This window comes from Danio aesculapii, chromosome 4 (assembly GCF_903798145.1).
Source record: "Danio aesculapii chromosome 4, fDanAes4.1, whole genome shotgun sequence".
Taxonomy (NCBI): Eukaryota; Metazoa; Chordata; class Actinopteri; order Cypriniformes; family Danionidae; genus Danio; species Danio aesculapii.
Genome location: NC_079438.1, coordinates 24,550,907 through 24,564,923, shown reverse-complemented (window position 1 = coordinate 24,564,923; position 14,017 = coordinate 24,550,907). Strand labels below are relative to the sequence as shown.

The 14,017-nt window shown below is 37.1% G+C and overlaps 1 protein-coding gene and 3 non-coding genes across 4 annotated transcripts in view; 1 reads left to right on the top strand and 3 right to left on the bottom strand.

Moving 5' to 3' along the window:
• LOC130223488 (zinc finger protein 208-like) overlaps positions 1-14,017 on the bottom strand; it is a 56,307-nt gene that overhangs the window by 29,284 nt on the left and 13,006 nt on the right. The window lies entirely within an intron of this gene.
• Positions 2,733-2,804, bottom strand: trnap-agg (transfer RNA proline (anticodon AGG)). Its single transcript has one exon. It is a non-coding gene; the product is annotated as a tRNA-Pro (tRNA).
• trnap-agg (transfer RNA proline (anticodon AGG)) lies at positions 4,373-4,444 on the bottom strand. Its single transcript has one exon. It is a non-coding gene; the product is annotated as a tRNA-Pro (tRNA).
• On the top strand, positions 6,510-6,582 carry trnar-ucg (transfer RNA arginine (anticodon UCG)). Its single transcript has one exon. It is a non-coding gene; the product is annotated as a tRNA-Arg (tRNA).

Below are 14,017 nucleotides of genomic sequence, written 5' to 3'. Positions count from 1 at the left end.
TTTATTGGATACTAATTTATTCATTACCAAGATACATTACTTAATAAATTTTCCATATCCATATATATATATATATATATATATATATATATATATTATATATATAATATATATATATATATATAATATATATTATAGGTGCGCATAGATATTTTTTTTTTATCTAGATTAATCTAGATTAATCTACATTAAAATGGCTCATTCGAATTCTGCGAAGGCATTCAGAATATGTGTGCTACCCAAATAATAAGTCTTTTGAGAACGGGTTTCTCGAGCCAGGTGACGCATTAGACCAGGGGCTCATCTCCTATTTCCAAAATGCATCACAAACTGCTTGAGAAATTGTTTCTACTATGATAATTGGTGATGTAATAAATTATGTTCATAATATGTACTTGTGTTTACTAACTGTTTATTCAGTTAACATGAATGTTGAACTGTAGGCGTACATAAGCTCCTATTTGCGTCTAATACCCCAGTTTGTCACGACGAAAAAAAATATTAATATACAATAAATATTTTACAAAAATAATTAAATACCGTCATTTTGGAGGTCATTTTCTGGGGGTCAGGTCTGGGACCACTGATGTCTTCATCACTGTCATCCTATTTGTCATCCTCATCAGTAAACCCTGCTGAAAAAACCAGCATAGACCAGCATGATTTTGGGTTTAATTAATAATTTTAGAGTGTAGGCAAGCTTTTGGTAGCTCAGGAGGTTTTGGAAAAGCCTGCAAACCTGTATTTTATCTACATAAACAGTCAAAAAAGGTATTTATACTCACTGTTCACTTTATCAGTGATAAACGTTAATGTCACACACATAAAACATGAAACCTAATATATACAAGGTTCAAGAAATGTAGTTCCCCTCACTTGTCTTTTTAGTAACTTTTGCGGCGTCATCTTCTGAGATTAAAGACCCTGCAAGTGTCACATGTGTTAGCTTACATTTTTAATAATATATAATTTATATAAAAAAATATAAACAAATATTTGAAGAATATTTATGCACTTACACTCAATATAATCGTTATATGTTCTCTTTTTCATTAATCTTTTCCTCTTCTCATCTGGCATAGTGGTGACAATGTCATGCTCAGTTTGGGATGACGATGCATCATACATTTCACAGTCTTTCTCATTCTCTACAAAACAATGTGTTTGTGTGTCAAAATGAATATATTAAAATAAATTATGGATTTGCAGGTGTAAACTTAACCTAAAATTAGCATTGGAGGTCAATTTGGTTTCAAAATTGTGAACTAGTCTTTTTCAAATGGCAGTGGTGTTGGTAAACATTTTTGCCCCAAAACAGGATAACCCTGCTTTTTACTTCTCTTTTTCTTGTATTTCAACTCCCATTATTTTTATACTTAATTGTGTTATGGACCCAAGGCTTGATCAGTCGAATTCTAAACTTTAGAGAAATTGCTATAGTCAAGGCAGTGTCATCTTTCATGGATCAGGTTGGATGCGTGACCCATGGCACTTTCTCAACCCATCATGAAAAGATTTTTCTTTTTTTCCAGTGTTCATCAATCTCATTCACACATTGATTATTTTTCTTAAATACAGCTCTCTTACCTTATTACTATACTTCTATACTTTTATAAGTTATACTTCTGTATATTCTGCTATTGTCATCTCTGATCATGCTCCACATTCTTATAATCCTAAATCTTTCTAATACTAGAGGCGGGCAAATCAGCGGAGGATTGAAACTTTCATGTTTCTATTACACTCTAATCCAAAGATGTCTTTTGAAGTCTGAATGGAATCAATGGAGTTGTTGCCAAGGAGCTAATTTTTTTTTTTTTTTGCTAGGGCATGGTTACAGAGTATTCAATGAGAAACTTGTGTGCAATTGTTTGTTGAGAGCAATAAGCCCTCTTCCCTCTCTCTACGACACTGCTATGCAAAGATATGCTATGCAAAGATCTGGCCCTGTTATAATGGCAATCTACAGTATAGGATCACTTCCTGGGTGCTCTGAATTTATTCTTTAATTTTGTTTGATGTATACCGAGGCCTTTAAGGAAAGCACAGCTAATAATTGAATAAATATATCAAATGTATATTTAATTAAGACTTGATTTGAATATACACTTGCATGTTTTTTATTTTATTGTAAGTGATGCATTTTATATTCTGTAAATTTCCTCATTTTTAAACCACTGTATCTTGTTAAGGCATACAAAAAATCCATGACAATGATTGGCGAAATTGCCCAGTGGCCTAATGGATAAGGCATCCGCCTCCGGGCTTGGGATTGTTGGTTTCAAGTCCCATGGGTTGTCTTTGAAGGTCTCACTTCAATTTGGGAGCATGTTTGGTGGATGAAACACGGTAGCTGTGAAAACCTTCTTGAGATGTGTTTGCATGTCATTACCTTCCTGCATTACCATGCATATTACCTGTTATGACTAAAAGGGTAACGAGATACCTAACGCGAAAGGCCATTTTGAATCCTGCATGGTGCCTACAGAGAAGAGACTGTGTACAAAGACAAAATGGTGCTTACATATAAAGTTGGTGGGTTGTTCAAGATCCATAACAAATCTAACAACCGAATCATTGCCGCTCCTTTTCTTGTCTGTATAATTGTACATGTTAGACTGATTTAGATCAGAAGTCCACTAAATGTTCATTAACTAATGTCAAAGCTGCTACAATTAACATAAAAACACCATAGATAGCACAGCTCCGCCTCTTTCTCGATGACAGGCGTAGGGCTCGTCTGGGATTTGAACCCAGGACCTCTCGCACCCTAAGCGAGAATCATACCCCTAGACCAACGAGCCCTGTAAAAGCAATTTGCAGTGCCACAAAAAATTCTGTGAGAGATCCACTCTACTCTTTGTTCATGTTGTTTTTGTTACGTGTGTCAGCAACTCCCTGGAGGCATATTACAGTTCACAGGCAGTAAAAACAGCGCAGTGGCCTAATGGATAGGGCACCAGCCTTCGAAGCTGGGGATTGGGGTTTAAAGTACCAACTGGGTTGTCTTTGATGCAGTTCCTTTTAAGTTGACTGTGCAAGACAATCCAGTGTTACCTTTAAAAAGCTAGGTTCATACCCCTAGGTCAAAAAGACATGACAATGGAAAACTCCTCAGAGAAGCTGTTTTGTCATTAGGTGTACACACCAGATGTCTGAATGCAATATGGCATAGGGATCCTAAGTACTGTTTTCTGAGTTAAAGAACTTCCTGAGCCATACATCAGATAAGTCAAGGCTAGTGTGTTGACCCAGTAGCCTAATGGATAAGGCATCAGCCTTCGAAGCTGGGGATTGTGGGTTCAAGTCCTTCTGGGTTGTCATTGTTGGGGACATTTAAGTTGTTTGAAACAATTCCGACTGGTCTTCTCAAAACTTAGGCGTGATGATCGGAGGACAATAGGTAGCTTCGAGTTCTCAGACTTGCTGCACACTTCAAATACGATTCATCCAATCTTGCTTGAATCTCACTGTCACGTTACAAAGCTAAAAGGTTCTGCTAAGCTTTGGTAATGGAGATCTTGACTTCAAGTACCCCGTGGCTTTCAACTAATGGTCTCATGTAGCTGGATGATGATGAAATGCAAACAAGAAAATAGCTGCAGAAAGGTTGTGATTGCAAGTTAATGAGAGTGGCCTTGTCTGGAATTTGAAACTCAAGACCAGTCACACCATACGCGAGAACCATACCCCAGGACCAATGAGACCCGAATGTGGATGATTGCACAAAGAAAATGTTGTCCATTAGTTGCACACATCTTATTTGACGGAATGCAACTGGCATCGAGATCCTAAAGTGCAGTTTTCCATGCGTTGGCATCTTGTTGAAGGCATACAAAAAAATCCATTACAAAAGATTGGCGAAATGGCCCAGTGGCCTAATGGATAAGGCATCAGCCTCCGGGGCTTGGGATTGTTGGTTCAAGTCCCATCTGGGTTGTCTTTGAAGGTCTCACTTCAATTTGGGAGCAATGTTTGGTGGATGAAACACGGTAGCTGTGAAAACCTTCTTGAGATGTGTGCATGTCATTACCTTCTTGCATTGCCATGCATATTACCTGTTATGACTAAAAGGGTAACGAGATACCTAACGCGAAACGCCATTTGAATCCTGCATGGTGCCTAAAGAGAAGAGACTGTGTACAAAGACAAAATGGTGCTTACATATAAAGTTGGTGGGTTGTTCAAGATCCATAAACAAATCTAACAACCGAATCATTGCTGCTCCGTTTTTTGTCTGTATAATTGTACATGTTAGACTGATTTAGATGAGAAGTCCACTAAATGTTCATTAACTAATGTCAAAGCTGCTACAATTAAATAAAAACACCATAGATAGCACAGCTCCGCCTCTTTTTTGATGACAGGCGTAGGGCTCGTCCGGGATTTGAACCCGGGACCTCTCGCACCCTAAGCGAGAATCATACCCCTAGACCAACGAGCCCTGTAAAAGCAATTTGCAGTGCCACAAAAAAATTCTGTGAGACCGATCCACTTGTTCATGTTGTTTTTGTTACGTGTGTCAGCAACTCCCTGGAGGCATATTAAGGTTCACAGGCAGTAAAAACAGCCCAGTGGCCTAATGGATAGGGCACCAGCCTTCGAAGCTGGGGATTGTGGGTTTAAAGTACCAACTGGGTTGTCTTTGATGCAGTTCCTTTTAAGTTGACTGTGCAAGACAATCCAGTGTTACCTTTAAAAGCTAGGTTCATACCCCTAGGTCAAAAGACATGACAATGGAAACTCCTCGAGAAGCTGTTTTGTCATTAGGTGTACACACCAGATCGTCTGAATGCAATATGGCATAGGGATCCTAAAGTACTGTTTTCTGAGTTACAAGAACTTCCTGAGCCATACATCAATATGTCAAAGGCTAGTGTTGACCCAGTAGAATGGATAAGGCATCAGCCTTCGAAGCTGGGGATTGTGGGTTCAAGTCCCTTCTGGTTGTCAGTGTTGGGTTACATTTAGTTGTTTGAAACAATTCCGACTGGTCTTCTCAAACTTAGGCGTGATGATCTGAGAACAGTAGGTAGCTTCGAGTTCTCAGACTTGCTGCACACTTCAAATACGATTCATCCATCTTGCTTGAATCTCACTGTCACGTTACAAAGCTAAAAGGTTCTGCTGAGCTTTGGTAATGGAGATCTGACTTCAAGTACCCGTGGCTTTCAACTAATGGTCTCATGTTAGGTGGATGATGATGAAATGCAAACAAGAAAATAGCTGCAGAAAGGTTGTGATTGCAAGTTAATGAGAGTGGCCTTCTGGAATTTGAAACTCAAGACCAGTCCACCATACGCGAGAACCTACCCCAGGACAATGAGACCGAATGTGGATGATTGCACAAAGAAAATGTTTGTCCATTAGTTGCACACATCTTATTGACGGAATGCAACTGGCATCGAGATCCTAAAGTGCAGTTTTCCATGCGTTGGCATCTTGTTGAAGGCATACAAAAAATCCATGACAAATGATTGGCGAAATGGCCCAGTGGCCTAATGGATAAGGCATCAGCCTCCGGGCTTGGGATTGTTCGTTCAAGTCCCATCTGGGTTGTCTTTGAAGATCTCACTTCAATTTGGGAGCAATGTTGGTGGATGAAACACGGTAGCTGTGAAAACCTTCTTGAGATGTGTTTGCATGTCATTACCTTCCTGCATTGCCATGCATATACCTGTATGACTAAAAGGGTAACGAGATACCTAACGCGAAAGGCCATTTGAATCCTGCATGTGCCTACAGAGAAGAGACTGTGTACAAAGACAAAAATGGTGCTTACATATAAGTTGGGGGTTGTTCAAGATCCTTAAAAATCTACAACCGAATCATTTGCCGCTTTTTCTTGTCTGTATAATTGTACATGTTAGACTGATTTAGAGCAGAAGTCCACTAAATGTTCATTAACTAATGTCAAAGCAAAAGCTGCTACAATTAACATAGAAATACCATAGTTAGCACAGCACCGTGCTTTTTCTATGACGTTCATAGGGCTCGTCCGGGATTTGAACCCGGGACCTCTCGCACCAAAGCGAGAATCATACCCCTAGAACCAACGAGCCCTGTAGAAGCGTCTGCAGTGCCACAAAAAAATTCTGTGAGACCGATCCACTCTCTCTTGTTCATGTTGTTTTGGTTCCGTGTGTCAGCAACTCCCTGGAGGCATATTACAGTTCACAGACAGTATAACAGCCCAGTGGCCTAATGGATAAGGCACCAGCCTTCGAAGCTGGGGATTGTGGGTTTAAAGTACCAACTGGGTTGTCTTTGCTGCAGTTCCTTTTAAGTTGACTGTGCAAGACAATCCAGTGTTACCTTTAAAAAGCTAGGTTCATACCCTTAGGTCAAAAAGACATGACAATGGAAAACTCCTCAGAGGAGCTGTTTTGTCATTAGGGTACACACCAGATCGTCTGAGTGCAATATGGCATAGGATCCTAAAGACTGTTTTCTGAGTTAGAAGTTACAAGAACTTCTTGACTTCTTGAGATCTGACAAAAGCTAGTGTTGACCCAGTGGCCTAATGGATAAGGCATCAGCCTTCGAAGCTGGGGATTGTGGGTTCAAGTCCCATTTGGGTTGTCTTTGTTGGGTTACATTTAAGTTGTGTGAAACAATTCCGACTGGTCAACTCAAAACTTAGGCGGGATGATCTGAGGACAATAGTTAGCTTCGAATTCTCAGAGACTTGCTGCACACTTCAAATACGATTCATCCAAACTTGCTTGAATCTCACTGTCACGTTACAAACCTAAAAGGTTCTGCTAAGCTTTGGTAATGGAGATCTTGACTTCAAGTACCCCCGTGGCTTCACTAATGGTCTCATGTTAGCTGGATGATGATGAATGCAAACAAGAAAATAGCTGCAGAAAGGTTGTGATTGCAAGTTAATGAGAGTGGCCTTGTCTGGAATTGAAACTCAAGACCAGTCACACCATACGCGAGCCTGACATACCCCAGGACCAATGAGACGAATGTGGATGATTGCACAAGAAAATGTTTGTCCTTGGTTGCACACATCTTATTGACGGAATGCAAACTGGCATCGAGATCCTAAAGTGCAGTTTTCCATGCGTTGGCATTTTTGTGAAGGCATACAAAAAATCCATGACAAAATGATGGCGAAATGGCCCAGTGGCCTAATGGATAAGGCATCAGCCTCCGGGGCTTGGATTGTTGGTTCAAGTCCCATCTGGGTTGTCTTTGAAGGTCTCACTTCAATTTGGGAGCAATGTTTGGTGGATGAAACACTGTAGCTGTGAAAACCTTCTTGAGATGTGTTTGCATGTCATTACCTTCCTGCATTGCCATGCATATTACCTGTTATGACTAAAAGGGTAACGAGATACCTAACGCGAAAGGCCATTTTGAATCCTGCATGGTGCCTACAGAGAAGAGACTGTGTACAAAGACAAAATGGTGCTTACATATAAAGCTGGTGGGGTTGTTCAAGAGCCATAAACAAATCTAAAACCGAATCATTGCCGCTCCTGTTTTTGTCTGTATAATTGTACATGTTAGACTGATTTAGATCAGAAGTCCACTAAATGTTCATTAACTATGTGCAAAGCTGCTACAATTAACATAGAAACATCATAGTAGCACAGCTCCGCCTCTTTTTCGATGACAGGCAAAGGGCTCGTTCGGGATTGAACCCAGGACCTCTCGCACCAAAGCGAGAATCATACCCCTAGACCAACGAGCCCTGTAGAAGCAGTCTGAGTGCCACAAAAATTCTGTGAGACGATCCAATGAACTCTTTGTTCATGTTGTTTTGTTACGTGTGTCAGCAACTCCCTGGAGGCATATACACTTCACAGGCAGTAAAAACAGCCCAGTGGCCTAATGATAAGGCCAGCCTTCGAAACTGGGGATTGTGGGTTTAAAGTACCAACTGGGTTGTCTTTGATGCAGTTCCTTTTAAGTTGACTGTGCAAGACAATCCAGTGTTACCTTTAAAAAGCTAGGTTCATACCCCTAGGTCAAAATGACATGACAATGGAAAACTTCTCAGAGAAGCTGTTTTGTCATTAGGTGTACACACCAGATCGTCTGAATGCAATATGGCATAGGGATCCTAAATACTGTTTTCTGAGTTATAAGAACTTCCTGAGCCATACATGAGATATGACAAAGGCTAGTATTGGCCTAATGGATAAGGCATCAGCCTTAAAGCTGGGGATTGTGGGTTCAAGTCTATCTGGGTTGTCTTTGTTGGGTTACATTTAAGTTGTGTAAAACGATTCCGACTGGTCTTCTCAAAACTTGGTTGTGATGATCTGAGGACAATAGTTAGCTTTGAATTCTCAGACTTGCTGCACACTTCAAATAAGATTCATTCAATCTTGCTTGAATCTCACTGTCATGTTACAAACCTAAAAGGTTCTGTTAAGCTTTTTTGTTCAAGATCCATAAACAAATCTAACAACCGAATTATTGCCGCTCCTTTTTTTGTCTGTATAATGTACATGTTAGACTGATTTAGATCAGAAGTCCACTAAATTCATTAACTAAAGTCACAGCAAAAGCTGCTACAATTAACATAGAAACACCATAAATAGCACAGCTCCGTCTCTTTTTCTATGACAGGCGTTTTTTTATTTTTTTATTACAGAAACAACGCCCTTATCACCTCAATTGTTTACCTTTTTTTTTTGTTTGTTTTCTGTTTCTGCTCCGGGGCACCAGCAGCAGAAAAGACACCAGCAGCAGAGCTGGGACACGGGAAGTTTATTCGCTACCAAATGAAGGAATTCAAAAAGCTTACAGCATCTGGTATTCCCAGGCGGTCTCCCATTCAAGTACTTACCAGGCCCAACCCTGCTTTGCTTCCGAGTTCAGATGAGATCAGGCATTGCCTTTTTTTTTTTTTTTTTCATTAAAATAATTTCAGTTACAATTACACGGTAAAGCACAATTAAAAAAATCATTTGGAATCAAAACATTAAAACTGTGGTAAATTCCAGTTCATTTCTTTAAAAACTTGACATGCTTTGTTCGTCAAGATTTTGTGCAGTTCACCTAAATTGTCCTCGTTTTTAATATATATACAGTTTTTCCATATATCCTTCCGTTTTCCTCCTTAAAATTGCCCATACATCCATCACAATTTTCTCTTTTTTGCCACAATTCTTCTTTCCCACATTGCATTCTTCATCAGCATGATACATAGGTTGACAATTTTCTTATTTTCATTTCTTATTCCATCCCAACATCAATACTCTGTTCCATTCTGTTTCATTTTCATCCCAGTCTCCAAGTAGTCCTTTAATTAAAACTTTACAATCTTTTAAAAAACTTTCCAATTCTTGACAATATAAAAACATGTGTAAAAAACCCTCTTCTTCTTTTTGACATACTTTACATATTGCACTTTGTTCCATCCCTATCTTGTTTAAAATGACATCTGAAAATATTGCTTTGTGCCTTATTAAAAATTCTAGACATTCGACTTTGTTTCTACATACCTTCCTTTCATGTTCCCCATATTTCATTTGCTTTTACATTGTATTTTTCCATCCAGTATTTGTTTGCTGTTGGTTCTTTAAAAACTTTCTCTCTAAAAAAACAATAAATATTCTTCACAGTACATTCTTTAAAATGTGTTTTTCTCCTATTTTCACACACTTTATTTGTTTCTTTTTCGAAATTGTCTATTCTTCGTATCCATTCTTTCGGAATTGCCTGTTTAATTATGTCAAGATTTTTTCCTTTTTGTATTTCCCTTCTGTTGTATTCCTCTTTCGCCTCCTCCATTGTGTCTATAACATATTGTTCAGTTAAAAATCCTTCTTTAAATTCATATAAAATGTCCCTTACTTTTAAAATCCCAACTTCTATCCATTTCTTAAAAAATAAAACCTTCCCTTGACTTAAAATGTTGTTGTTCAAGAAAAGAGGTTGGTTTAAAATGTTTTCCCTTCCATGTGGATTATATTGCACTATAGTTAAAAAGTTCCCCCACGCACTTAAAATTTCTCTATAAAATTCAGGTAAGTTTTCTGTCATCCAAGCTTTTGTTTTCATCCATAAAATCCCATCTCCCATGTTAAAATGACCACATTTGTTTAAAAAATATTTCATTGTTTTTTTCCACTCTGCTTTGTTTTCTTTTTCTAGATACTTCTTTATTCTTTTCACTCTTAAACTATTTTTCCTTTGTTCTACATCTATTAAACCCAACCCACCCTTGTCTGTTTCCCCTACAACTGTATTAAAAGCAATCCTTGGTGGCTTACCTCCCCATAAAAAATCAGTAAAACATTTTTTCAACCTCTTTTCTATCCACATTGGCATTTCTAAAACATATAAAACATGCCACAACTTAGACTCCATTAAAACATTTATAATTAAAACTTTTCCTTTTAATGTCAGTGTTCTTAGTTTCCAGTAATTTAACCTCCTTTCTATATCTGTTAAAAAACCCTCCCACATCTTATCTCTAGCTGTTCTGGCATCTTTCCCCATTAAAACCCCTAAAATCTTTATTTCTTCTACTTCTTTAAAATTGGTGCAATCTGCTAAATCTGTCTCCTTTCCAAACTTCATATAAACCGTTTTGTCTTCATTTACTTTACTTCCTGATCCTTTACAAAACTGTTGTACTATTTTCATTGCTTCTTTCACACTCTCTTTTCCTTTTACTATTAATGTAGTGTCATCTGCATATTGAAACATTTTATTTACTTTATTTTCTTCAATTTCCATTCCTTTTATTTTTTCTCTTCACTGATAGCTAGGCCCAGGGATTCTGCCACAAGTGAATATAAGAGTGCTGACAGAGGACATCCTTGCCTTATCGATCTTGTTATTTTAAAACATTCTGTTAAAAAGCCATTACATTTAATTTTTGTTAAAATACCCTTATATAAAATCCTGATCCATTTTCTAAAAACTTCTCCAAAACCAAACTTTTTAAGTACTTAATAAAAACTGGTGTTCAACTCTGTCAAAAGCTTTTTCGAAATCCAAACTTATGATATATCCTTCCTCTTTTTTGTCCTTCATATATTCTATGATGTCTTTTATGCTCATTGTTATATCTGCTATGTCTCTTCCTTTTATCGCGTAGGCCTGTGTTGTTTGAATTATTTTTGGCATCACTTCTTTTAATCGATTTGCTAAAATTTTAGTTAAAATCTTCAAATCTGTGTTTAACATTGTGATTGGTCTGTAATTTTTTAACAATGTCTTTTCTCCTTTTTTGTGTATTAATTTCATTAATCCCATTCCCATTCTTTCATTTAATTCTTCTTTTTGCAGTATTTCTTTAAAAATTTCAGTTAAAATTGGTATTAAAATTTCTTAAAACATACGTAAAATTCACTATTTAACCCGTCTATTCCTGGACTTTTCCTTTTGTTCAAGCTTTCTATTGCTTTTCTTATTTCTTCTTCTTTTATTTCTTGGTCACATTCTCTTTTATCCTCTTCATCTATTTTGTTTTTATCTGTTTTAATAATTTTTCCATTTGTAATTCATCAACTCCCTGTGTTTTAAATAACTCCTCATAGTATGTTTTTATTTCTTTTAAAATGTCTTCATTTCCTTCTATGCTTTCTCCTTTTGCTCCTTGTATTATCTTTAGTTTCTGCTTTTCCTTTTTGTCTTTCTAAATCAAAGAAGAATTTTGTGCACTTTTCTCCCTCTACTACATATTTTGCTTTGCTTCTTAGTCTAGCTCCTTCATATTTCTTTTCCTCAATTTCTTTCAGTTTTTCCTCCATTTCTTTTATTTTTTGTATGTTTTTCATTTTTTTCTAGTTCTTTTTCTAAGATTTCTTTTATTGTTTTTTCTTGGTGTCTTTTATTCTTTTGTATTATTCTACAAAATTGTATTGTAGTTTTTTAATCAGATATTTGACATTTTCCCACCATAGTCTTTTGTCTTCATTATAATTTGGTTTCCTTTTTCCTTTTCTATTATTCCTTTTATTTTTTTAACATAGTCTTCATTTTTTAAAATGTCACTATTTAATGTCCACACCCCTGGGCCTCTTTGTATTTCTTCTGTATTAAAATTAAAAATAAAAATTTATGGTCACTTAAAACAGTTTCATCATACTTTATTTTTTCTATATAAATTTCTATATTTCTTGTGCATAACACATAGTCTATTCTCGATTGAGTTACAAAATTCCCTACTATTTGTCTTCTAGAAAACTCCTTTTTCTTCCCGTTTCTCTCTCTCCAAATGTCTATCATTCCTTTTTCCTCCATTAGTGATTTTAGTTCTTTTCTTCCTGTGTCTGATTTAAAAACCATACCTTCTGTTATGTCCTGTCTGCTAAAAACAGTGTTAAAATCCCCACATACTATTATTTGTTTATAGTCGTTTAAAAACCTTCTAAAAGTTAAAAAAGCTTTTCTTTTCACTCTCTTCATTGGGTGCATGCACGTTAACTAAAATATATCTTTCCCTTCATATTTTATTTCTAAAATCATACATTTCCCTTGTTTGTCTTTATATATTACTTTACTCATTTGTAGTGCATTCTTTCTTATTAAAATAGCTACTCCTCTCCCAGCTTTCCCATCTCCATTACTATAATAAAAGTCCCCATCCCACTTTTTTTATATACGTCCATCACCTCATTTTTCCAATTTGTTTCTTGTAAAATAATTATTTCTTCTCTTTTACACTTTTCTTTTACATTTTGGAATTTTCTGATGTCTAAAAGCCCTCTTGCATTAAAAGACACAATTCCTAAAACCATAAATAAGATAAAAACATTCATAAAAACCATCATCTCAGTCCATCTCTTCCAAGCCCTTTAGCAACTCATACTTATTTGCGCATTCGATTTCTTCATCTTTTAGCAGTTTTTTCCTTGCAGTCTCTAAATTAGGTTTTATCTTTATCGATCTTCTTCTTTTTGATGATTTCACCTGTGTCTCTTTGTTTCCCTCCTTTTGTAATGTTCCTCTAACTCGTCTTGCTCCTCATTACTTTGGTCTTTTGTCTCCACTGTGTCCAATGCCTCTTGAAAACTGTCTGTCATGTCCATTTGTGTCCAAAATATGTCTTCCTGTTGTCCTTGTTGTAAGTCTTTATTATTCGAATTGCTCATTTCTGCTGCTTCCAAAACATTCCTTAAACTGTCAGTCATATCCATTTGAGTCCATGTTGTCCCTTCCTGTTCAGTGACTCTGTCCTTTCCATTAGCCTCATTCTCTTGTAGTTTTTCACTTTTAGATTCTGTTCTTCTGTCTTGTGTTGTTGTTTTGTCCTCTGACTGTATATTGTCTCCTTCATACATCTGTCTGTCTACCCGCTGCTCTACCTCCTCCTCCTCTTCCCCCATCCAACATTCACATTTATTTAAAACCTTATTACAATCCGGGCACTTCACCGCATCGCAATCCCTTGCGAAATGCCCCCTTTCCTCGCACTTAAAACACTTAAAATCTGGACAGTCTTTTACCACATGATCTGGGCTCATGCACAGCCTGCAAGTTTTCACCTGATGGCTGTGCATCACCCTAAAGTATTGTGGTCCTTCTGCTGTCTCTATTCTTGTGCTGTACGGGAGGGACGCCACTTCTTTGGGGAATCTGGTTTTAACAAACCTCGTCCCATCTTCAATATCTGTGCCCGGATAAAACCTTCTTTTAATTTTTGAAATGGGACAAACTCCCCAATGATCCAATTTCTCTAAAATATCTACGTCAGCAACATAGACAGGCAGATGCATGAAGGAGACAACATAATCTCGATTTTGTAGCCTCTTTACTGTACAGTTTATCCCTTTAATAGTTAATCCGTCTGTTAACACATCAGCATCTTCCTCTCTTTCAAGTGTTACTTCATACTCCTTGTTTTGTTTTGGTCTTACAGCCAAAATCTTTCCATCCCCAATCCTCTCCGTCACTGCTTTAATTAAATCCATTGCTCTCACCTCAGTTGTTTGTCCTATATCCACTGTTACAGTTGCTTCTTTTAGATAAATCCTTTTCCTTGCTTCCTTCTCCGATCTGTTTGTTTCTCGTTGTCGTCTGTCCAGTCCATTGTCATTTG